A 24,176-nucleotide genomic window follows, 5' to 3' on the forward strand; every position below is an offset into this window, starting at 1 on the left:
AGTCAAACACTCCATTTCCCAAGCTCCCCTGCAGCTATTGTGTTCACGTGAGACAATGCTGACCAATAGATAAACAGAAATCTACTGGGAGGGCCTTCTGAAAATAGTTTTTTCCCTGATCAGCAGAGACCAATGTCTACCTTCCCCTTTTCCCGCCTGGGCTAGGAATACTGGCTCTGGAGCTGGAGGAGCAGCAGACAGGTTAAGAGGTGGGCCGGGAGGAGAGAAGGGGTCCCAGGCCACTGCTCCCCTAGCCCTGGAATGCCTGTCTCTGGACTCCCTGCTGCGGGAGACAAGGAAACGCCCGTTTCACAAGCCCTGTTTGCCAGATTTCAGCTGCAGGCACAACCCTAACAGAAACAACGCTGTATCAGACACTGAGCTAAAGAGGAGAATGGGCTCCTGGGAGGGGGCTGGCGTCAACACTGGGAAAAGGACCTTGGCCATGATCACCAGGAGCAGTCAGTGGAGATGGTGGCACGTAGTAAACGCTCCAAAAACACGAGTAATTCTCTGAGTAACAAGGACCAGGGACACTGATTTGTCCTGCTCCACAGGACTGAAGAGGGGGCAGTATGCTAACAGAAGAAGGCTCAGATGTGACTCCCACAAGCTGCAAGCACAGTGGTGGCAATGACCACAGGGTAAGTGGCGTGAGGCTGAGAACAGACCGTTTCTGGCTATGCGAAGCTTGGCTGTCAGTGGACACAGGGAAATGCACACCAGACTGGTGATGAGAACTGGGGAGGAAGGACATGAAGATTTGGGGTCCCCCTTAGCAGCTGGAAACAGAGGAGGGAAAACTACAACACAGCCTCATATAGATAACTTGATAAAACCTTTTCTCGCTCATTCCCTCACACCCTCTGATCCTCTGAGTGACTCTGGGGAGATGGGACAGAGTTCACGGTCAGTCCTGAGTCCTGGAAGCAAGGGGTGGGAGCTGACTGAGCGCCCACTACATGCCATGTTTGGTGCACGGAAAAGAGGCTCTGCTCCATTCTCCCAAGCTCCGGCAGTCGAACCTTGTGTGCTCCTCTGGGGTGGGAAGTGACAGAAAGCTCAGGCTTGTGGAGCCAGTCTCTCGGAGAACATGCCAAGGATAAAGCAGAAGACCACAGGGTCTCAGACATCATGGGGTCTGAGCCTGGCCAGGCTTCCGAAGAACCGCGGGCGGTGGGCCACCTTACGCACCTCTGACACCTTGAGCCTCAGCTTCTGCTTCTGCCACCCGCAGAAGGTTATTTCACGTGACTGAGGGAGCTGTTATCAGTTTCAGGGGGTGAAAACGGATGCCTCTTGAAACAGATGTGGATCTGGGCTCTGACTAGAGTTCTGGATTTGGGGCCAGGGGCCCTGTATTCCAGGCGGATGCTCCTCCCCTGACTGGAGCTGTCCCTTCTGGCTGTGACCAGCAGGAGGGGGAGGGGAACAGCAGTCTGGTTGTTCTAAAACCCACGCACATCCCTTGGGCTGTTTCATATTTAGATGGAACCGCTGTGCTGTAGCCCATCCTTGCTTTTTGCCAGAAACCACATTTTCACACAGCCCCGGCTATTCCAGCTGCCTGCAGCCAAGGCCGCCCCACTGCCACTGCTGTTCTCAGCTTGCCTGGTCAGGGTTACTCTGATCCAGGGGCCCTCTCCTGACCCAACTGGGCCCAGGCCCGCAGGCTGGCCATTCCGCAGGGGGCTGCCACCCCACTGCCACTATTCCTACAGCGGACCTTATTTCCCTTCCTTTCTGCAGCCCTAGCACTGAAGGAGCACATGCAGGCACCAGGTCTAACTTTGGTGTGGCTGGGAAGCCCAGGGTTTTCCTGCTGCAACCCCCCATTATTGGCCCAGAGCCAGAAACCCCTGATTGTGTCCCAGTGTCAGCCCACTTACGAGGTTGGTGCTGTCATCAGATAGGACAAGGGTCCTGAAGCCAGAATGAGGAGGTGCTGTTCTGCCGCCCTCAGACACAAAATGGAGTCTCTGGCGAAAGAATTTCTTGTAAAACAAATGCCCTCCCACCCTGATTCTGGCACGTACACATGTGTGTTGTTTGTATTCATGCTCACACAAGCCAGCAGTGCAAGCAAACCCAGTGCTCCCACTCTGGTACCCACTTTTTTTTTTTTTTTAGATTAGTTACTTGAGAGAGAGAGAGAGAGTGTGTGTGTGTGTGAGCAGGGGGAGGGGTCTGGGAAGAGGGTGAGATTCTCAAGCAGACTTCATGCTGAGCATGGAGCCCAACGTGGGGCTCGATCCCATGAGTGAGATCATGACCTGAGCTGAAACCAAGAACTGGATGCCTAATTGACCGAGCTACCCCTCCAATACCCACTCTTTTCCCCCAAGAAGAATGCCAGGCCTTTTGGGAGGGAAGGCAAGGGGGAGGCGCACACTCCATCCACTTGCCATCAGGCAGGTCTAGTTCATGGGCAGAGATAATCAGGAGCTTAGTTCAAATGACCCAGAGCTGTACAGAGGCCTGGTGTCCAAGCAACAAAGCTGCCTGGGGCCCTAATCCATCCCCCAAAGTCTAGACATCCTCAGGAGGCGGAGCGCCCCTGCCACCCACCAGCAGGCTGCCTGCTTGGACTGGGGTCAGGCAGGGTGCTGGAGCCCCACTCATCTCTCAGAGCTGTGGTACAGCCTGCCAGGCTTCTCCCTGTGCCAGAGCCCAAGCTGGGTCACAGCTCTAAGCCTCCAGCTCACCACCTCCATCTCAGCGGTACTGGCTTCCCTTCTCCCAGGGCTTACTATATCCCAGGCTATGTGTGTCCGGACATATAATCCTCCCAACAACACTAATAGTCAAGTACTATTACTACATCCATTTAACTGATGAGGAATTTGCACACAGACAGGGAAAATAAATGGCTCAAGGTCACACAGAAATCGGAGTAAGGTCACAGTAATTGGAACAGCAGGACTAGAGTCCAGGCAGGTTGTTTGAGGTGTTAATCACTGCACTACGGGCCTTGCAAGTGGTGCCAGGTAAGACTGGTATGTCCAGAAGATGGTATGTCCCTGCCCTGCTGGATCTAGAAGCTGCTCTTAGCCTCAGTCTGGAGCTATAGTTGTTGAATTCTTTGTCTAGCCGCCAATCCCCAACTGTTTATCTGTCAAGAATATCCCGGGTCAAAGTCCTTCTGGATACTCCCTGCCAGAAAATGACTGCTATGGACTGAAGACAGCCATAGGCTCTGGTCCCTGGCTCCTTCTCCAGGCATCCCGCTCACCCTGTGTGCCAGCACCACTCCCTGACCCTACAGGCTCGTACTGGCCTCAGCCTTGAATGTTGCCCCCTTGACTCCTTTCCTTCAAGAGTGGGCTCTCCTGCACCCCCTTCCTGAGGAGGAAACGCTCGCCGACCAGCCTCATTCTGTTCCTTCTTAAGGCAAACCTGGGTCGGGCCCTCCAGATCTGCGATCACTGCAGCAAAGTGCAATGTCAGGCAGCTGGCCTGGCCTCACCATGCTGTTACCAGTTTCCCAGACAATGCCCTCTGTCTTGCTGAGGTAGGTCCCCAGTACCTGGCACAGAGCCTGGCATTTAGTGAGTGCTCTGCACACACTTGCTGGATGAACTCACAGATGTTGTTAACCTTAGGCATAGTATTTTCAGTCCTACTTGGCATTGCCACGGTACCAGTTTCCGTGTATTACCGCCCCAAGATGCAATACTCCATAGAAGTTAATTCCAGGTGCTTCTGCGTCCAGTCTGGATTCAGATCTTGGCTCTGCTCCACCCTCTCTGGGACTCGGGGAAGAGACTAACTCTTCAGAGCTCCTCAGCCCAACATTTGGGATGCTATTCCCCAAGCTGAACAGATGTCAGGAGGATTAAATAACCACACAGCCAGGGTTGAACAGTGCTGAGTGTACGGTGTATGTCCGACAAACAGGGAAGGTGGCTGTGGCCACGATCGTCATGGTTGGCTCATCTTAAGGGATGATAGGGAGCAAGTGACACTGCAGATCTACAAATGTGCTAGCCCCATTAGAAATATTAGGAATAGTCCCATTAGGAATAGGGAAACGTCCCTATTCCAGGGACCTAAGCAGATACAGAACTTCCCAATCCCCTGCCCTACAATCAGCTGTGTAGAAGAGAACCGACAGGGAGTACCCTACTCTAGACATGTGCCTCTCCTTCAGAGAACTGGGCCCAAACCTTCTTCTACTTCTTGTGCTCCCTCACCCCAATGTAGATGACCCAGCTGCTGCCCTTTCCACCCTCATGCCACTCGAGGAGGATGAGGGTCAGCAGTCTCAGGATCAAGGGCAGAGGTTGCCCCATTTCCCTGGCAAGTGCTTTCAGGATCGGCAGTGAGAGAGGCCATGGAAGAATGAGCCTGCTTGACTCTGTCCCAAGCTTTCCAATCAATCATTAATCTAGGTACTGACCCAGTGCCCTGGTTTTCCAGGCCAGCAACTCCACGGGGCTCTTTGCTCCCCATTTGCCAATCCAGGTCACCCCACTCCTTTCAGGGCATAAGGAGAGGCCTGTGCAGCAATGAACAGCTGGCAGGCCACCTGAAGCCAACCCCCCAGAAGTAGTGTGGGGGCTGGTTTTATTCAGAGAGATCAGAAACCAGAGAAAAGACAGGCAGGAGGCCACCCTTGCCCCTCACATTATGTAATTTTTCCAGTAAGAGTCAGGCCCCTAAGCCCTGCAGAATGGAGCTAGCTAAGCTAAAATAGAAAGAAAAGCCACCTCAGGCAGTTACAGAGTGTGGCAGAGGAGAGAGGGGGGGTGGGGGGAGAGCTCTTCATCTGGGATCCGCCCTGCCTGAGTATGTTGGGAGACCCAGACCCCCAGCCATCACCTTTCCCGCTGTAAGGGTTAAGGCGCTGAGCACTGCCCTGGCTGTCTTGGGCTGGAGCTACTGAAGACCAAGGACATATCAGAAATCTCCAGTTTGGGGGCACCTGGGTGGTTTGGTCAGTTAAGAATCTGCTTTGGCTCAGATCATGATCCTGGGGTCCTGGGATCAAGCTCCGTGTTGGGCTCCTTTCTTGGTAGGGAAGTCCGCTTCTCCCTCTTCTTCCCCCTCAGTTGTGCTCTCTCATTCATTCTCTCTCTCAAATATATAAAATCTTAAAAAAAAAAAACCCTACAGTTTTTATAGACAACAGAATCTCAGTGATGTCGAAACACATACAAAAGGCAAAAGAAACAAAACTGGAAAGACATGGCCCAAACTGTGAATGGTACTTTTCTCTGAGGGGTCCAGCTAGGGGTGATTCTTTTTTTCTTCTATTTTTCTTGTGTTCTCCAATTTCTTCACCAAGAGCATAGGTTACTTTAATGATGGGGGTGGGGGAGATGTTTAAAGAAGTGTGGTGAACAAAGAAAACGGAATCAAATGCTGAGATACTGATGAGGTAAGAGAAAGGCCTGCCCAGGAAAGACCCAGATCTCTCCTCCTGGAAGCCCGAGGGAGAAAGGAGGATGCATCACTGCTCAGAGAAGCCTCCTGAGGTAAGGGTGGTTGTGCCAGCAGGCAGGGGGCCATACCAGGGGACCTTTCCAGGATGTGTCATCTGAGGACCTCAGGATCTACGGCTGTGGGGTTGTCAGTGCCCCTCCACTCTTCTTCCGGGCCCTGCCAGCTGCTGCCAGCTGCTTTCATTCACTCATTCAACAAATATTTGTTTAGTACCTACTATCACGCGCCGGGCTACATCAGGCAAGTGATCAACATAAATATGTAACTAGGAATGACAACCAGTGCTCTGAAGGACAAAGGCCAAGCACAGCAGGGTCACACTCAGAGCGTGGTAGCCTAGTGTGGGTGCTCAGTAGACGCCTCTGACTGCGAAGTGGGCCTGCAGGGTCCTGGGGCGGAGGGGAGGAGAGATGTGATAAGGCCCCACGGAGAGAGGAGGATGGCAGGGCCCCTCTGAGAGCACAGGAAGGCTGGTCTAGCAGGGGCTGGAGATCACCTGGGGCTTCAAAGGGCAAGCTGAGGATGTGAGTGTTTATCCAAAGAGCAGCAGAGCGCCTAGGAGTGCTCTGAAGAGGATGGGCATGGGCAGCATCCGGGCTGCATTTAAACACGAGCTTCTCTGGCTGCTGTGGAGGGCAGGCTGGAGACGGTTTCAGTCGGCTTCTGAAAAGCCAGGGTAACAGCAAACCTAGCTGGGCCACCAATGGGAAGGAGAAGGCCGCCTCCCAGAGCCCTGGAAGGCAGGGCATGGGACGCAGCTGCCTATGCATTCCCGGGAAGATCAGCGCGACAGAGCAGAGGGGTGAGGCTCTTGCATCCAGCTGCATGCTTCTCCAGCTGCCCCATCGGTGCCTTCCGAGTAAAACATCAGTGTGGGCTTAGATGACCTCCAAGGTCCCCTTGGGCTCCGACGTCCTTCGCTCCAGCCCCCTCGCACTGTCCTGGTCTTACTGATTCCCAGCTGTGACAGACATACACGCGGATCAGGGGAGCAGACATGGCACTTGCTATGAGGCTGACTGCCACAAGGGGCCACGTTCCTGGGCCTGACCACTCCATCCAAGCCCCCCAGACTCCCGACACATAGCTCTTATGCCCCGCACACTGAACTGTGGACCAGCGGCCCTGCTCTGGGAGCTATGTGGTTACAAGGCAGGGGCCAGAGGTCACTACACATACCCTTTTCTTTTTAAACAACAAAGACCGGGACACCAGCCAGCTCTTTAAAGTTCACAGAACGCCTTCGTGTACACAATCCCGTTTAATCAACCCTGTGGGAGGGCGGCAGACAGGACTAATGTGTGTTGAGCACTAGAATGGATTATTTCACTTTAACACCATGATGACCCTCCAAGGGAAGCTCTAATTCCTGCTGGCCACGTGAACAAACTGGGTGAGGGAACAGAGGCTGGTGGTGACGGGGGGTGCGCAGCACATGGAGGCGGTGCCAGGTCTAGTGAGAGGGAACGAAACTCAGCCCAGCCCAGGAGATACGGGCCTCACAGTTGGAAGGGGGAGGTCAAAATGGGGGTTGGCAGGCCTGAGTCACTTCTGAACCTCTCCACGGGGAGGGGAGACAGGAAAGAACCCTATAGCTAAGACAACGTTGGTCAGTCCATCCAGGAGAAACTGCGGCACCCAAGTTCAAGCTTCACCTTTAACAGTGTTCATGTCCTTTGACTCTGTAATTCCCCTCATAGGAAAATGCACTGGGCTATTTGGTGCAGTGTTATTTATAATAATGAAATAACTTTTTATAATAAGGAGAAATATTATAATGAAAAAGAACAGAAATGACTCGATGCCCAACAGAGGAAGGGTTACATAAATTAGGCATCCCCTGACAAATGGAGTACCACCCAGCTATGAAACTTAACACTTCTGTACAATATTTAGTAACTTCTTTTTAAGTGAAAAATAATAAAATACAGAACTACACAGACAGCAGGATTCCCATAAAAATGACTAGAGAGGGCGCCTGGGTGGCTCAGTGGGTTAAGCCGCTGCCTTCGGCTCAGGTCATGATCTCAGGGTCCTGGGATCGAGTCCCGCATCGGGCTCTCTGCTCGGCATGGAGCCTGCTTCCCTCTCTCTCTCTCTCTGCCTGCCTCTCTGTCTACTTGTGATCTCTGTCAAATAAATAAATAAAATCTTAAAAAAAAATGACTAGAGAAAGAATGGAGGCAAGTTTCCTCGTATGCATAGATGGAAAGTGATTTACTGTTTTTATGTGGCTGTACTTTTTGAACTCGATATACCAAACACGTATTATCTTTACCTTAACACTTAACCCATCACAATATGCGATATCATTGCTGGATCCTCCCTCCTTACACCTTTTTTTACTTGGCTCTTAGGCTTGCTGGCTGCTCCCACACAATCTCTTTTGCTGCTCCCAGTCTGAAGGTTTCTTTCATTTTCCAGCTACACTCGCTCCCTACATGACCTGAAGCTGGCCCGTAGCTTTCAATACCTTCAATAAATATGTTTATGACTCCCATATTTAGTTCTCCAGTTCCAGCTTCTCTGACATCTCCACATGGATGCCCAGTGGTATCCGAACAGAGCCCTTGACCTTCTTCCAAGGTCTTTTCCATCTCAGTGAAGGTAATCTCCAACCTTCTAGTTGGTCAGGCCAAAATGTTGGAGTCAGCGAATCTATGGCCTCTGCCTTTAACAAATACCCAGAACCTAATTACTTCTCACTACCTCCACTGCCATGATCCTGGTCCAGGCCAACATCCTCTCTTGCCTGGATTATTCCAACAACCTCCCAACTGGCTTCTCTCCTTTGGGATTTGCCCTCTACTCTCCACACAGCAGATTGATCCTTTTAAGTCCAATACTGTCCTTCCTGTGACCACATCCCTCCAGGAGCTTCCTGCCCATCTCTACGGTGGCCTGTGAGGCCTTCCAGAATGGGTGCCTGCCCTCTGGCTCCCTTCCTGGCATACTGTGCACAGGCACATGGCCTCCCTGCCAATGGTATTCAATGCAACAGGGATAACTTCCTGCAGTGTCTCTGCAGCTATTCCCTCCAGCTGAAATATACTTCCTCAGGGTTTTGCTCCCAGGTGAAAGTCAACCCAGCAATGGACCCGTGAGCCAGACCCAGGTGACTGAAAGCTCCTCACCCCCTTCCTAGTCTTTGGAATGCGGGTTCTGTTTGCCTCTCCTGCTCCCCAGAGGCTGTTCCAAGGACACAGTCTTGAGATAGGGATGTGTTACTGAAAACACCTGCGTGGTGTACATGACTGACTATAGTTAAGGTCTCCTGGTAAGCGTTCAAGATTTGGTGGGTGGGGTGCGGATCCATTTGTTTTGTTGCCACCCAGATAAGCCCTGCAAGCAAGCTCCCTTCCCTTATTCAAACTGTCCCGTGCTAACCTGGAGTGGCCTGCCTCTTTCTTTGGCTCTGTCTGCCCTCTGCTCGAAGTGACACCTGACCACTCAATTTAAAACCATCCCAGGGGTGCCTGGGTGGCTCAGTGGGTTAAGCCGCTGCCTTCGGCTCGGGTCATGATCTCAGGGTCCTGGGATCGAGTCCCGCATCGGGCTCTCTGCTCAGCAGGGAGCCTGCTTCCCTCACTCTCTCTGCCTGCCTCTCCGTCTACTTGTGATTTCTCTCTGCCAAATAAATAAATAAAATCTTTAAAAAAAAAAAACAACAAAAAACCATCCCAGCCCACCCTCAGGTACTTCCATTTCTCTTCCTGCTTCAGTCTTCTCCATAGCTCTCACCACTGACTGGAATGGGGTGAGTACATTAAAAATTAAAAAAATTTTTTTTTAAGATTTTATTTATTTACTTGACAGACAGAGATCACAAGTAGGCAAAGAGGCAGGCAGAGAAAGGGGAGGAAGCAGGCTCCCCACGGAGCAGAGAGCCCAATATGGGGCTTGATCCCAGAACCCTGGGATCATGACTTGAGCCAAAGGCAGGGGCTTTAACCCACTGAGCCACCCAGGCGCCCCCATATATGTAAGTATTTTTAAAGACTTTTGTTTTCTGATTGTCTTTACCCAAAAGAATATAAACCCCACAAGGCAAAAATTTTCACCTGTTAGAATCACACTGATCTTCAAGTCTTACAGCCATGACTGGCTGATAGTAACTGCTCAATAAATATGTACTGAATGAATGAATAACTTTTTATAATTGAAAAAAAGATTTCCATTCATGGCTGGGCCTGAAACAGTGCCACAGAGATCTGGTCTCAGTTTCAGTTTTCCAGGGGTAACTGAGCCTGCTCTCCAGACCCTTCCAGTTAAGAGAGGAGCTCATCAGGACCACAACGAACTAGAAATGCAGTATACGGGAAGACAGGGAGTCCAGAATCAGCAGGCTGAGGGTACCTCATTGTGGTCCAGGCCAGCTCTTTTGCTAATCTGTCAGGTGACCTTGGAAGGCAGTGGTTCATTTTTCTTGGCTTAATTTTCCCCCTGAGGAGTGAGTATTGGGGCATCTATCTCCTACCTCCTGTTGATTCTAAAATCCTCTCACTGAGCAGACCCCATGGGTAGTAGTCACTGGAAAATGGCCCAGGTCACTCATAGGCCTTGGCTCCTCTCAGGGCAAGGGTGGGGATGTGGTGACAAATCCTCCAGTGTTTACACTCCAATCATGGAGGAAGGTAGGCCGTATCTACCATAACCTCAGGGAAAGCTGCACACAGACGGGGAAGGGGGTGGGGGAGAGTGGTTAAGTCCAGAGAAAGAAGAAACGGTTTCTGTTGGAGGCCTCAGAGAGGGTTCAAGGCTAAGGAGAGCTGGGTTAAGATCATTAAGAAATGATCTTAAAGTAAAACGTGCTCAAGAAAACATAGAATTCAGAGAAGAAAACAAAATCAAGGAGGGGGGAGACTGCTTCTTAACTATAGACTGAGGGCTGGTTGTTCTAGGTGGGGGAAATGCAGGGTGTTAGGCCCAGGAAGGGGGTGGATGGAGACAGACACAAGCAGACAGGGTGGCAGGGACCAGAGAAGGCTGGGGAAGGAGGTCATAGCCAAACCACAGCTCGGAGACCCTCCCGCAGCTCTCACGTGGGGCCTATCCAACTTCTGTGTTAAGCGCACCATACAAAGTGTTTCTACATGCCAGGCATTACTGTAAGCTCCTTACATTAGTGACTTCTTGGGGCTTTGCAAGTGGGAACTAGGAAGCAGGTACTATTATCATTCCCATTTACCGATGACAAGACAGAGCAGGGAAGGGTGAAGTAATTTCCATGCCCAACGGAGCCAGGATCAGGACGCGGAGCCATAAGCCAGTCTGCCTTCAGGGTGGGAGCTCTCAGCCTCTCCACCGGACTGCTCCTCACCCCCAATCCTGAGCCCCTCTCATGCTAAAAAGGCTCCTGCATCCTGGCAGGTGAACCCATCCTCCAACAAACCTCCGCTTCTGGTCCGGTCCATTTCCTGATCTCTGGTCACCAAGTCCTGACCTGCACCTCTCCCTCCCCTCAAGCCATCCTGTCCAGATGAGACCTCAGTTACCGAAGCAATTGTCACTGGACCGTTCCTGACCCTCCTCTTCCTTCGTTTATCATGCCCTCCTATTGTGTGGCTCCTAAAACCTCCAATGGTCAAGATGAAGCTAGAATGTTGGAGTGGTAATACTTAAAACCCATCTTTTCTCCTAAGTCAGTAAGGCGCCCAAGTGTCATGAGATGCTTTCCTCTAGGTGCTATTCATTAACCTCTGGATAAGGCAACTGGACAAATTACAGTGACTGCCCCGGTCCTGCTGAAATCCAGACCCCCAGCATGACTCTTTTCTGTCTGGAGGTGCAGATACAGGGGAGGGGAGACGAGTAGAGTGTTAATTCAGGCCTATATGACAAGTGTACTCCCAGCTTGGTCTCTTTTGCTGTGTACCTCTGGGTGACCTTCTAACCTCTCTGTGCTCCTGTTTTCCCAACTGTGAGACGGGATTAGTATCCACATGCTGTCCTGAACAGAAGAAGCAAGGCGTGGGTAAGAAATTCAATGTGAAAAACATTTGTATTATACAATTTGCACACCAAAATATCAATGGTGGTGATCTCTTAGGAGTAATATTTGTTTCTTCTCTTATTGCTTATATGATTTTTCTAAATTTTCTATAACGAACATGCACTATTCAGTAAGTAAAAAGAAAAAAAAGGTTTTAAAAGCGTGATCAAACACGAGACATCAATATTTTAGAGAAGCGAGATGAAGCAGAACAAGGTAAAGAAGTCAATCTCATGATGTGACATTCTGGCACATTCCTGCCATGGAACTCTCTGCAGAACCCCAACCCCCACCAGAGCAGCAGACGGTACACATGTGGGGCCACGGCAGGATGGCCCTGACACCCCGCTGGGAGGGGATGGCAAGGGGTCCCTTCTCACATCTGCCACATAACCATTTCATTTAAGACAATGTACACAGCCAACACACGTTTGCCCAGTAACCCAACAATTACTAAGGGAAAACAGTCCGGAATGGGAGGGAGGAAAAAGGAGTGTGATGGTAGGGAGAGTAATAGTTTTTAGAAGTATGTAGTTGTAATTGTTTTTAAAAAGAGGCACCAAGGGGTGCCTGGGTGGCTCAGTGGGTTAAGCCTCTGCCTTCGGCTCAGGTCATGATCCCAGGGTCCTGGGATCAAGTCCCGCATCGGGCTCTCTGCTCAGCAGGGGGCCTGCTTCTTTCTCTCTTTCTCTCTCTCTCTGTGCCTCTCTGCCTACTTGTGATCTCTGTCAAATAAACAAATAAAATCTTTAAAATAAAAACAGGCATCAATGTCTTTTGCAGGGGAGCTGAGAAGAGCCAGGAGTCTCCTTTAAAAATTTCTTGCTTTCTCCCTAACAAAAGCTCTGGATTTCACTTGAGTGAAACCAGCTTGGGAACTAGGGGTGAATATGGACACCAGAGGAGGCAAAGCTTGTCAGGTGTTGAATCTCAAAGACATTTTCAGAACTTGCTCTCTGTTCTCCCTGTCCTTTCCCTTCTTTTTAAGATTTATTATTTATTTGAGAGAGAGAGAAAAGGGGCAGAGGAAGAGAATCCAAAGTAGACTCCCCTCCCTGCGCAGGGAGCCCAACATGGGGTTCAATCTCATGACCCAGAGATCATGACCTGAGCTGAAACCAAGAGTCGGACCCTTAATGGACTGAGCCACCCAGGTGCCATCCCCCACCTTCAGCGCTTTCAAGCGCACACCTATGCGGTTGCTCTCTAAGGTCCTAGATAAGGGCTCATTTAACAAATATTTGAAAAGCATGAAGCCCCTGCAAAGAGGAAACCAGAGCCAGAGGTAAAGGAATGAAAGCGCAAATCAAACAAGAGTCTTCAAGTCTCAGGAACACCAGTACATCCTTTTTCAACATCAAAGCCCCTTGGAGAGTCAGAAAACCAGCCCACACCCTCACCTTCCAAATCGCATTATCGTTTGGGCGGCAGCTTCTGGATTGTACGGCTGAACGACAGACAGCCTTCAGAGCTCTCAGTGGGAAAGCTGGTAAAAAAAAAAATCTGCTGTCTCACTTCTCAGGACTCAGAGCCAGGACGAGGGATGCGCAGGACAAGATGGGGAAATACCGGGCGTGGAGAGACAGAAGGACGGCACCTGGGGAATTCATCCAGAGAGCGGAAGGCCTCACATGTCGGGTCATGTCAGGCTCCCAGTGTGGATTTCTGCCCTATCTGGCAGGAGGAAGACGGAACTCTCTTGGAGAGAATCAGGTGAAGTACTACCACTGTTCCCTGAGTGCTACCGCCAGTGATGACGGGGAGTCCTGTCTATAAACACCGCTGTTCCTCTGGGGTTCTCTCCAGGGGGACCCTCTGTCCCTGCCGACCTGGCTGCCTGAGCCCTAAGGGATCTCTATAAGATGCAGGACCCAGGGAGGCCATCAGCTGAGGTAGAAGAACTCCCCAGAATTCCCCTCTGGGCCCACAAGGCACAGCTTGCTCCTGGTCAGGCCACTGTGGCCCTGCCCTGGATTTGGCCACTTTCTGGGAGGCTTGTGAAGATGAACAACTCAAGGAGAAGCAGCAGGAACTCAGGAAGGCTGATTCTCATGGACTCTCAGCTCCATAGCAATAGCACAACAGGGTCCTGACACACCATATCCTGCCTGAGCCGGAGCCACTGTTTTCCTCCTAACAACTGCTCACTGGAAGGGCATGAAGAACAGACATTACTCACCACGTGCTCAGGTGCTACTTGCTTTGGAGAGAGCTAACTGGGAAGATGTTGGGTGGTGGGCTGGTGGGCCGCCAGAGCAGAGGGCCAGCAGAGAGGCCCCAGAGTACTCCAGAGTCACTGCCGCAGCCTTCCTCTCTTCTTGCCTCCTTGAGAACCTCCACCCAACTCCCAGGGCATCCAGAGCACGCAGGCAGTGTCTCCCCACCCACAGTGACCTGCTTGGCAAGGTTCTGCACACCTTTCCCCCATTAATACTTCCTGTCTCCCTCCCTACCCCAGGAACCCAGGCGGGCTGAGGGAATACCCCCTCCACCCATCTCGACTGCCCTTGGAATTCACGGGCCAGTCGGGATCCTGGGCGCTGACCCCAGCATAAGCCAAGGCCGGGTATGTGAAACCTGCACCTCCCTGTCTAGGGGGGGGTGTGTGCTGGAACAGCGCAAGGGCCTCAACTTTGTAACATCCATACAAAAGCTTTTATTCCAAAGGTGGCTGAGGAGAGTCCGAGAGCCCGTCTAGCAGCTTACCTGAGTTGCCCACGCCTTCCTACAGCACAGCCCGCCACGTGCCAGAGAGGCGCCTCTCTTTTCCCTCTCGCCTCGGATCCTGCAAGGGCTGGTGCCCTGCTGTGTTCTGAGCAGCACTACCGAGTGCCTGGTGCCACCAAAAGAATGATGGGGCGCCTCCGAGGCAGCAGACTGCCATCAAGGACAAGGGCAGGGTTCTGGTTCAGCTTGGGAATCCTGGCTCTGCCACTCACTAGCTGAGTGGCCTTGGGCAAATTGCTTCACCTCTCTGAGTAGCTATTTCCTTTTATGTTTAACTACTCACCCCAGAGCGATGATGTAATTTGCCTACGGTTTTGGGGAGAAATGGCTGTAGAGCTTGGTCCCCCACCCCAGTTTCCTGGCTTCCAGGGCCTTGTTGACAACACCGAGATGCTTCTGAGTAGCAGGTGCAATTGACAGAGAAACACATTGGTGAAAAGTTCCTTCCAAAGTGCTCTGCCTTACAACAAAAGCAGCCTTCCCAGCCAGCAGTTTAACTAGGTGATTCAAGTTAGCATCACCTTTACTGGGGCCAACTGGGGCCATCACGCTGCCTGATGTGGAGCAACAGGAAGCACTCATTACCTATGTGGGTTTGCCCAAAAAATGATAACTGGAAATCTATTCGCAAGGAAATGACCAAACAAATATGGAATGTGGACAATCGATGACACAGTGTCAAGCAAATGCACAGACTGTTAGCACCTGATGAATCTTAGTGAAGGAAGTAAGAGACGTTCACCACACTCTTCTTTCAACTCGCCTGAGGCTTGGACCTTTTATTAAATGAAAAACAGAGAGGAAAAAGGCTGTTCTGCCTTCAGCTCACCCATGACTCTCAACAGAGACTCGGATGTATCGTGTTCCATTGTTGTGTATCGTGTATTGTGTATCCAGTGTCGGGAATATAAAAATTCTGCTTGTCATGCAAAGCTTGGCACAATAACGATCTCACAGAGTTTTTGAAGCTCATCTTCCACAAAACTCTAAATCGTGAACCACCATCAGCCACAGCTGTTTACACACTGCTTCCAGACAGCCAGCCATTAGCTGGAAACCCATTTACTGAGCCAACAATTTTCATGGAGTATTCTCTAAGGGTCATGCACCCACCTTGGGTAAAGGCACCAAACCAGGCCCCAGAGGCATTATAATGGACCAGACTTGGTGGTTGCCCTGTGGAGCTTACCTGGTAGGGAACCACACAATAGTTGGCACAAGAGCTGAATTTTGTCAAGTGCTGCCCTGTGATCTCATTCTCTCTCTCTTTTTTTGAGTAGGCTCCACACCCAGCATGGAGCCCAATGTGGGGCTTGAACTCAAGACCCTGAGATCAAGACCTGAGCCAAGGTCAAGTCAGGTGCTTAACCAACTGAGCCACCCTGACTTGTGATAACTCTTGACTGTACTTCCATACAAAACTTCCTTCTCAACATTTCTTGGGAAATTTATGTTTTATTTAATCCCCAAACTTGAGAAACATCAACTGAAAAGTTAGGAAAATAGGAAAAGTATGATAATCCTCTGGTGAAAATTAAAGCTTAACAATCAATCTAGAGATGTTACTGGTTTGCAAGACTCCACTGACTTAAGTCAAAGCAGGAGCAAGAAGCTAACATGCAGAGTTGAAGGTTAAGGCTGGCATCTCGGAACCAGGACAGGAGTGTGAAGGGGAGAAGTGGTCACAATCTAATCGAGTCTTGCTTGTAGCCACTGCCATGCTGTATGTGTGCGTTTATGGCCCCATCTGTCATTAACATATTCTTGCAAATATGTATTAATATATTTAAATACATAGTATGTACAAATCTACTAGTACATTCTAAGAAATAAGTCTAGAAGCAAAGAAAGCCCCTAAATTGGCAATTTTGACACATGATTTTGTGTAGTGCTCTTAATTTTGTTAGGAGATCCACCTGTTAGGTTATTCAAATACTACTAAACTACTCAGTAATGTTCACTGGCATTTTCCAGTGTCTATTTGATATGGGAGAAATACAGACAAAACATATGAGTATTGTGGAATTCTAAGGACACAAAGTCAGAAATGGATCTAAAATCTGAATTAATAAAGCATCACTGATTAGTAAAAGCAGTAATTAAATCAAAATTGGGGCAAGCAAAGTACTTTCATCACTACAAAAGGAAATGAGCCTATATGAAGTAATGTGTACCTTGATTTCCAACTTGAAGATGCTTTTGGAAACATGCTTAACAAACAAATAAACAAAAAAACAATCTGAATTGGGGTGCCTGGGTGGCTCAGTCAGTGAAGCATCTGCCTTTGGCTCGGGTCATGATTCCAGGGTCCTGCGATTGAATCCCACATGGGGCTCCCTGATCAGCAGGGAGTTTGCTTCTCCCTCTCCTTCTGCCTGCTGCTCCCCTTCCTTGTGCTCTCTCTGCCAAATAAACAAGTAAAATCTAAACAAACAAACAAAAGAAATGGGCAAAAGACTGAACAGATACTTCACTAAAGAAGATAAATAGATGACAAGCACACAAAAAGATGCTCAACATCCTTAATCATTAGGGAAAAGCAAATTAAAACCAGTGAGAGACCACTACATACCTACTGGAATCGCCAAAATGAAACAAAAAGTGACAACACTAAGTGCTGATAGGGTAAAGAGCAACTGAACTCTCATACAGTGCTGGCAAGGATTCAGCATACGAATGCTTTTTCAAAACTGTCAGGAACTGAAAACTGAAAGGTCCCTCAAGTGAAGAAGGGATAAACAAACTTACCAGGGACTACTATTCAACAATAAAAAGGAACAAATGAATGCAGTAGCAACAGATGAATTTCAATACATTGTGCTAAGTGAAAGGTAAAAAAATGCTATGTACTTTATGACTCCATTCATATGACATTCTGCAAAAGGCAGAACTATAGGAACAGATAATGGAGTAGGAGTAAATGATATGGGGAGGTTTGACTATGAAGGAGTAGGCCAAGGGAATGTTATTGTTTTGAGGGGGTAACTGCACAGTTCTTTACCTGAATCATGGTAGTATAACTATAAATTTGCCAAAACTCACAGAAGTGCACACCAAAATGGGTGAATTTTAGTGTCTGGAAACTTAGAAATAAAAATTTATAATTCTTTAAGAATGACTTTTAAATATTAAATGTTCATAGTATTATCCTTAAATCATTCCATTATTTCTATTTGGCATTCATTTTGTGTTAATGTTCTCATCCTTTAGCATTTTCTCTGATCAAATATCTAGATCGGGTAGAGATCACTTTTACATGTTAATAAAATATATAGTCTTGTCACAATATAGTGTTCCTCATAATAATAAACCCTGCATTTAATATTATGCTTTTTCATTTTTTTACAGAAAACCTCTGAAACTTTTACCACAGAAAAATAAATCAGATTATGGCCTCTCTTTTTTTTTTTTTTTTTTAAGCAGATAAAAGTTTGTTTTATTGAATAACTGATCTCTCTTATTGCCGAGGCCACTGTGTACAGACAAAAAAGAGGGAGTTTTATTTCTTGGTCTCTTCCTCCTTGGACAGAGTCTTGATGATTTCCTCCTCCTGGCCTGAAGCCGCTCTTCATGGCACTTGAGAGCCTCCTTGGTCTTTGATCTGCGGGACTCAGCTTGGTCAGCCAGAAGCTTCTTGCGAGCCTTGTCTGCCTTCAGCTTGTGGATGTGTTCCATGAGAATCTGCTTGTTTTTGAACACATTACCCTTCACTTCCATGTACAGGCTATGATACGTGTGGCAATCAATCTTCTTAGATTCACGGTATCTTCTGAGCAGCCAGCGCAGAATTCTCATCCTCCTCATCCAGGTTACCTTCTTGGGCATTCGAGTACTGGCAGTACCTTTCCTCTTACCAATGCTCATATGCCTGCCCTTCCGGCGGGCCAAAGTGTTCTTCCGGCACCGAGCCCGGGAATGGACAGTCACAGGCTTCCGGATAATCAGCCCATCTTTGATCAGTTTTCGGATCTGCTGATGGGAATTGGCATTGGCGATTTCATTGGTCTCTTTGGGGTCCAACCAGACCTTCTTTTTGCCACAGTGGAGGACACTGGAAGCAAGCCTCTTATGAAGCCTGAGCGTATTCATGGTGGCTGCCGCAGCACCGAAAGAAAAAACCCGACCTCTCATTCTTATTAAAAACTCATACATGTTGGGCGCCTGGGTGGCTCAGTGGGTTAAGCCGCTGCCTTCGGCTCAGGTCATGATCTCAGGGTCCTGGGATTGAGTCCCGCATCGGGCTCTCTGCTCAGCAGGGAGCCTGCTTCCTCCTCTCTCTCTGCCTGCCTCTCTGCCTACTTGTGATCTCTCTCTGTCAAATAAATAAATAAAATCTTTAAAAAAAAAAAAAACTCATACATGTGAAAAATGACAAGTGTTTCTACCCTACAATCCAGTAATCATACCACTGGGTATTTACCCAAAGAATACAAAAACAGTAATTCAAAAGGAAACATGCACTGATGTATGTTTACAGCAGCATTATTTACAACAGCCAAATCATGGAAGCAGTGACCATCGAGTGATGAATGGATAAAGAAGATGTGGTATATATACATATAATGGAATATTACTCAGTCATAGAATGAAATCTTGCCATTTGCAACAACATTTGGTGGAGCTGGAGAGTATGATGCTAAGTGAAATAAGCCAGACAGAGAAAGACAAATACCATACGATCTCACTCACTGTGTGGAATTTAAGAAACAAAAAAACCAAACAAATGAAAGAAAGAGAAGGCGAGAGAAACAAACCATGAAACAGACTCTTAACTACAGAGAACAAACTGGTGGTGACCAGAGGGGAGGTGGGGGGGGTGGCGAAACAGATGAAGGGAATTAAAGCACGCACTTGTCATGATGAGCACGGACTAATGTGTAGAATTGCTGAATCACTATATATTGTACACCTGAAACTAATATAACACTGTATGTTAACTATGCTGGAATTAAAATTTAAAACTTAATTATTTTTTAAAAAAATATGACTAAAAACTCATAAATGAAATGTTATGAAAGATACAGAATAACTCATGATTTGGGGAATTCTTAGGAAACTCAATTCCTGGTTCCCAAATCCTTAAAAGTTAGGAGACATTGGGAATTCGGAAGCACCAGAATCTTGACACTTTGCCAGGTAGGCTTTCCTAAGACCCCACCAACCTAGCAACCTTCCACCCACCTCTAGCCAGAGCCCCTCTACTAAAAAATTGTTTACAGGATTGATTTGGGAACTCTGTGCACCAGCACTGCCCTAGACTCACTCCTACAGGGGGATGTCAAAAGGAGTAAGTCAGAGACTGCCCCTGAAGACAGCGAGCACACACAAGCTGTGTGACGGAGGCCACATGGGAGCTGGACACTTCCGACGAAGAAATATTTCTAACTCAGGATGAGCAGGGATCGTTTTGGAGTAGTTGCTATGGTCCTTCTTCCAACAGAGTCAGAAAGTTCGGAAAGGCACTCCCAGGGAAGGACAAGTGAGGAGGCAAAGCAGTTGAAAACACAGAGCAGCTCTGGGAACAGAGGTTCCCCGCTTTGGCTGGGGAGTCCGCCTCTCTGATGGACAGATAAAGGGCCCCAATATGGATGGCCCTGACTTCCTACTTACTAAGTGGGACTTAATTCTGAGGCAAGGGGGAGGGCAGAAGCAGAGAAGTGCTTTGGTTCCAATGCCTGTAAGTCCAGAGAGAGGCTTAGAGACTCTCACTAGGGGGTTTCTGAAACAACACAGTGAGAGAGGGTAAGGGTCTGAACTCTGAACTCTCAGTCCTTCCAAACACAACACTGAGTTCACCCAGAACTTTCCAGCACATCGGGCTCTCTGCCTCTGGGCCTCTGCACAGGTTGTTCCTTCCAACTGGGACACTTCACCTTTCTTAACCTGACTAATACCTCCTCATCCTTCAAATCTCAGCGAATAGACAATTTCCTCAGAAAAGCCTCCTGCGATGTGCTCCTAAGTCCCTGTACTTCCGCAAGCACAGCCCTTCCCACACTTTCTGGCTACTGCATTTTACTCACTGATTTATTCTGGGGATATGCTATTTATTTGCTCCTTTCCCTACTCTGTAACAGGAATATAACACACCTAGGGTCACGGGGTATGGTTTGCATTAATCTTCCACATGTAGCCCCGCGAAGTCTTACATTTCTCAACAAGATCATCACTCAGCTCAAGATCCCAAACATTTCCAGCACCCCAGAAGGTTCTTCAGGCCCCTTCCCAGTCAGGAACCAGTCAGGTCCTAGTCTGACCCATACCAACACCAACCAGTTTTGCCTGTCACGCACACAGTGTCTCCAGGCTGCAGTGTGAGCACCCACGGAGTTGTTCTGCTGCTCTCTGGACACCAAAAGGGCTGAGCACAAAGCAGGCCTGTGAGCATCTGCTAACTGAATGACGAGACCAGGCTAGACGGGGAAGCAAGAGTGCCCGGGACCCCGAGCCCTAGCCAATGTTTGCAACTCCATGCCTCTGCTCATGCCTGCAATGTCCTCCCTTTTTTATTGGTCTCATTCCTACCCCCATCTCTTGTAGAGGTTTGGCTCAAGTCCCACTCCCTTTGGGGAAGCTTGCCCCAAGGCATCCTCCACCCACCACATTCATTCCGCAGATGCTGCTTCCCAAGACCTTTCCGGGCACATATGTATGAACCTCTCAATCCTGCTCCCCAAACAATTGGGAGGACAGATGCTGTTTTACTCTTCATTAAACAAGAACCAACCTCTCTCACCTCCTCACTGCTCACAGAGTATCCTGAGCTGCAAAAAATTTCTTCCGGTCTGTCTTCCCCCTAGGGCTAGGAGGATCACACCAGAAAACAGTTGGAAAATTACTGGCTATATGTACAACAAAAAAGATTGAAAAAAAAAATGCAGTGGATCTGTACCTACTGATGGGGAAAAGAAGTCAAAGACATACTTAAGCAAAGAGCCAGGTGTCCAAACCATTTCTATGCTCCCCACTGACACAGGGGATAGGAGGAGGAAGAGGAGAAATACACATACACTTGAGTCTGTGCCTGGAAAATTTTGGAAAAATACACAAGAAACCGAATACCCTTACTTGTACGCCCCCGGGGAGTGGGGCTGCGGTCCCACAGCCATTCAGCCACTTTTGGTCCTATAACTGTCTCACCCATCGGCAGGGTATTTTTATATAAACAGACATTTTAACATAAAAACAAGGTAAAATGACTGAAGTTCATCCTGAGGGTAAACTGAGGACAGCCTGTTGACAACCGGACTCGGGCGCCAGACTCGGGGCACACACCGCAACAGGCCTGGCAGCAGCATTTCAGCACAAGTCAGCCTACATCCTGTGGGCTCACCTGTGCCAACCCCTGGGGCCTCAGGAGGAGCAGCGTCTGATGCAATGTTACCCTCTGCTTAGCAGCCCAGAGCTAGGAGCTCGGAGCGTAGGGCCACAGCAGGCAAAGTGCTGCCCACCCTGCTGTGTGGCTCAAACAGGTCTGGGCCTCAGAGGGGCCTGGCTTCCCCATCTCCCAATGAACATACACACGCAAGGTTGGGAGAAGCCACCTAAGGGGGAGGGGCAGAAGGACAAGGGTCCCCAGGGGGCTTCTGGGCTTCCTGGCTCTCCCAGAGGTGGGAGAGAAGACTGCAGCAACCTTTCTGCAAGGCCTGTCTGTCTCTTTCTCTCATCTGCAGGGCCACCCATTCTGAAGCCTTATCCTTGACTTTGAGGAATTACAGGAGCTTCAAGGTCAACCAAGAAACTCCAGCTACCAGATGAGCAGTGAGGTGGGTTCCATTATCATCTTCCTGGTTTATGTTTGGGTGGCCTCTTGGCTGACATCTCAACCTTGAAGTCAGACTCCCTGAGCTATTCCCTCATTCCCTCAGGATCCCCCAAGATCCAAACAGTCCAGGTACCCAGTGAACCAAGTACTGTCCATCCAAGTGCCCAGTATCTCCTGGTTCACCTCAACTGAATGACTACAACAATCTTCTAAAAGGGTCCCCTGTCTCCATTCTTTGCCCCCTCCCCAGTCTGCAGCCAGAGTGACTTTTGAAATCACAAACTGAATCACATCTACTTCCGTGCTTAGGACTCCTCAAAAACTTTCTGCTGCCCCAAGAATGAACTCAAGCTCCTGGCTGGGCCGTACAAGGCCCTTATTGATCTGGGCTCTGCCTCTCTCTCCAGTCTTTCTAGGGACTGCCCACTCTGCTGCTGGCTCTTCCTTCAACAGCCTTTAAAATGATGGCCCTCCCCTCATGTTCCTCCCTGGTTTTGTCCCTGGCTGACTCCCCTCCTTGCTGCACAAACCATCACTGTTATTTTCACACAGTGACCACATCCTTAGATCTCCGTCCCCGGCTTCTCACCTGCTGACTGCCTCAACAGCACACAGAGGCCTCACAGGACCCCATCACGCCTCCCAAACCCAGTGATCCCTGGGTCAGGCCCCAGGCAACCCTGCCCCTCATGCCCAGCAGGCAACAAGTGCTATGTCCTCTCTGGCTACCTCCCCCTGCAACTCCTCCCACACTCCTTATCCCTGTCAGTGGGACACCACCCTGGGTCACACGGGCTCAAACATCAGCATCAGGTCCTCCCTCACTACTTACTCTTCAACTGTCCTTTGTCCCCTTTCTCTGACTTTGCTGGCTCAGGCCCTGGACACCCCCACCCGGAACTGCCCCCAGGTGCTCCCTTGTTGCAGTCCAGACTCCATCCTCCTGCCGGGGACATTTCTTAAGTCCGGACACAATCTGTCACAGCCCTGCTCACAAATCTCCTGGAGCTCACTGTGCCGAAAAAAGAAAATCCAACTCCTTCCTGTGGCATCCAAGGCCTCCCACGCCCTGGTCCCAGTCTCTCGTTCCAGGCACCGTGGGGAAGAGCAGTCACAAGAACCGATGTGGGCCAAGTGCTTCCCACGTGCCTCTTAATCTCTGTAACAACCAGGATGACAATTTGGCAGATGAGGAAACCGAGGAGGGCCGAGTTAAGTCACTTGCCCAGGGTCACAGTGAAGCTCATAAGGAGTGTGCTTGGTCATAAATGTCAACCTTTTAACCCATTAGTAATCCCTGAAAGATTACATCCTTAAGGGCCAGAATATACCTTTAAAAATAATCTTGGCAGCAAGCTTCTTAGGGGCCTCCCTGAATTCCCAAAGGGAACTGGGTAAGGGGCGGCAGAGGAGAGAGGGCCAGTGGTATCCCTGAGATCAAAATCAAAGAGACCACAGGTCAAAGAGGCACCTGATTACTTCATGAGGATGAAATAATCATGCTTATCTTATGGGACCGGGAGGATTTTACTCCTCTAAAGGTTTCATTTGATGACAAGCTGCCAGGGACACAGCAGAGCGTAGCCAATGCCAGGGGGCTGGTGAGGAAGACCCCTCCCGATGTCCACCCTGTTCCCGGAGCGAGAGCGGGCAATGTGCCTGCCCCTAGCCTCTAACTGCCTGTGGGCCTGCAACCTGGATCTCCAGATGGGTGGCCTCAGCCCAGAGCTTCCCACTCAGCTGTCAACTGTTCCCACGTCCTCAGGTCCTAGGGGCTGTTGCTGGGGCCAGAATGAAGGGGCAAAAACAACCCCGGCAACGATGACCATGCTGGTGATGGCAATATAAGCTAGAGTGAGCAGAGGAGAGAGCACAGAAGAAGGCTGGAGAGACAAACTCAGGAGAATGCCTGGGCCCGGCAGGCATGTGAGGTGTGGGAGGTATGCTTGCTTGTGCCTTCCTCCATGCCACCCCTCTTTTTCTATGACCCCATGCTGGCTATGCTTGTTGATATATCTGTGTCTCCCCAGCAGACTGTAGGTGCTAAATTCATGCTGAATGAATCGTGGCAGACTCTCCTTACAAGTCATTAACCCAATATCCACTCTCCCCTTTCCCCTTAGTTATAGAATCTGGATTTTATTTCAGGTAGCGACATGTCCAGCTAAAAGACTTCTCAACCTCCCCTGCAGCTATGGGAGGCCAAAGAGGGAAGTGGAAGCTATTGGGGAGGGAGGGGGAGGCTTC

The 24,176-nt window shown here is 49.4% G+C and overlaps 1 protein-coding gene and 1 pseudogene across 2 annotated transcripts in view; both read right to left on the bottom strand.

The window, feature by feature from the left end:
- The window catches only part of PPARD (peroxisome proliferator activated receptor delta), an 80,310-nt gene that overhangs the window by 19,168 nt on the left and 36,966 nt on the right, over positions 1–24,176 (bottom strand). The window contains exon 1 of one of the 2 annotated variants that reach the window (XM_044254865.1): positions 1,890–1,979. The exons of the other annotated variant lie outside the window; for it this stretch is intronic. The gene's annotated coding sequence lies outside the window, so the exon portion shown is untranslated. Of the gene's footprint in view, positions 1–1,889; positions 1,980–24,176 lie in introns of those variants that run through there. 2 annotated transcript variants of the gene reach the window in all.
- LOC122910209 lies at positions 17,631–18,268 on the bottom strand (annotated as a pseudogene).

This window comes from Neovison vison, chromosome 1, assembly GCF_020171115.1.
Source record: "Neovison vison isolate M4711 chromosome 1, ASM_NN_V1, whole genome shotgun sequence".
Taxonomy (NCBI): domain Eukaryota; kingdom Metazoa; phylum Chordata; class Mammalia; order Carnivora; family Mustelidae; genus Neogale; species Neogale vison.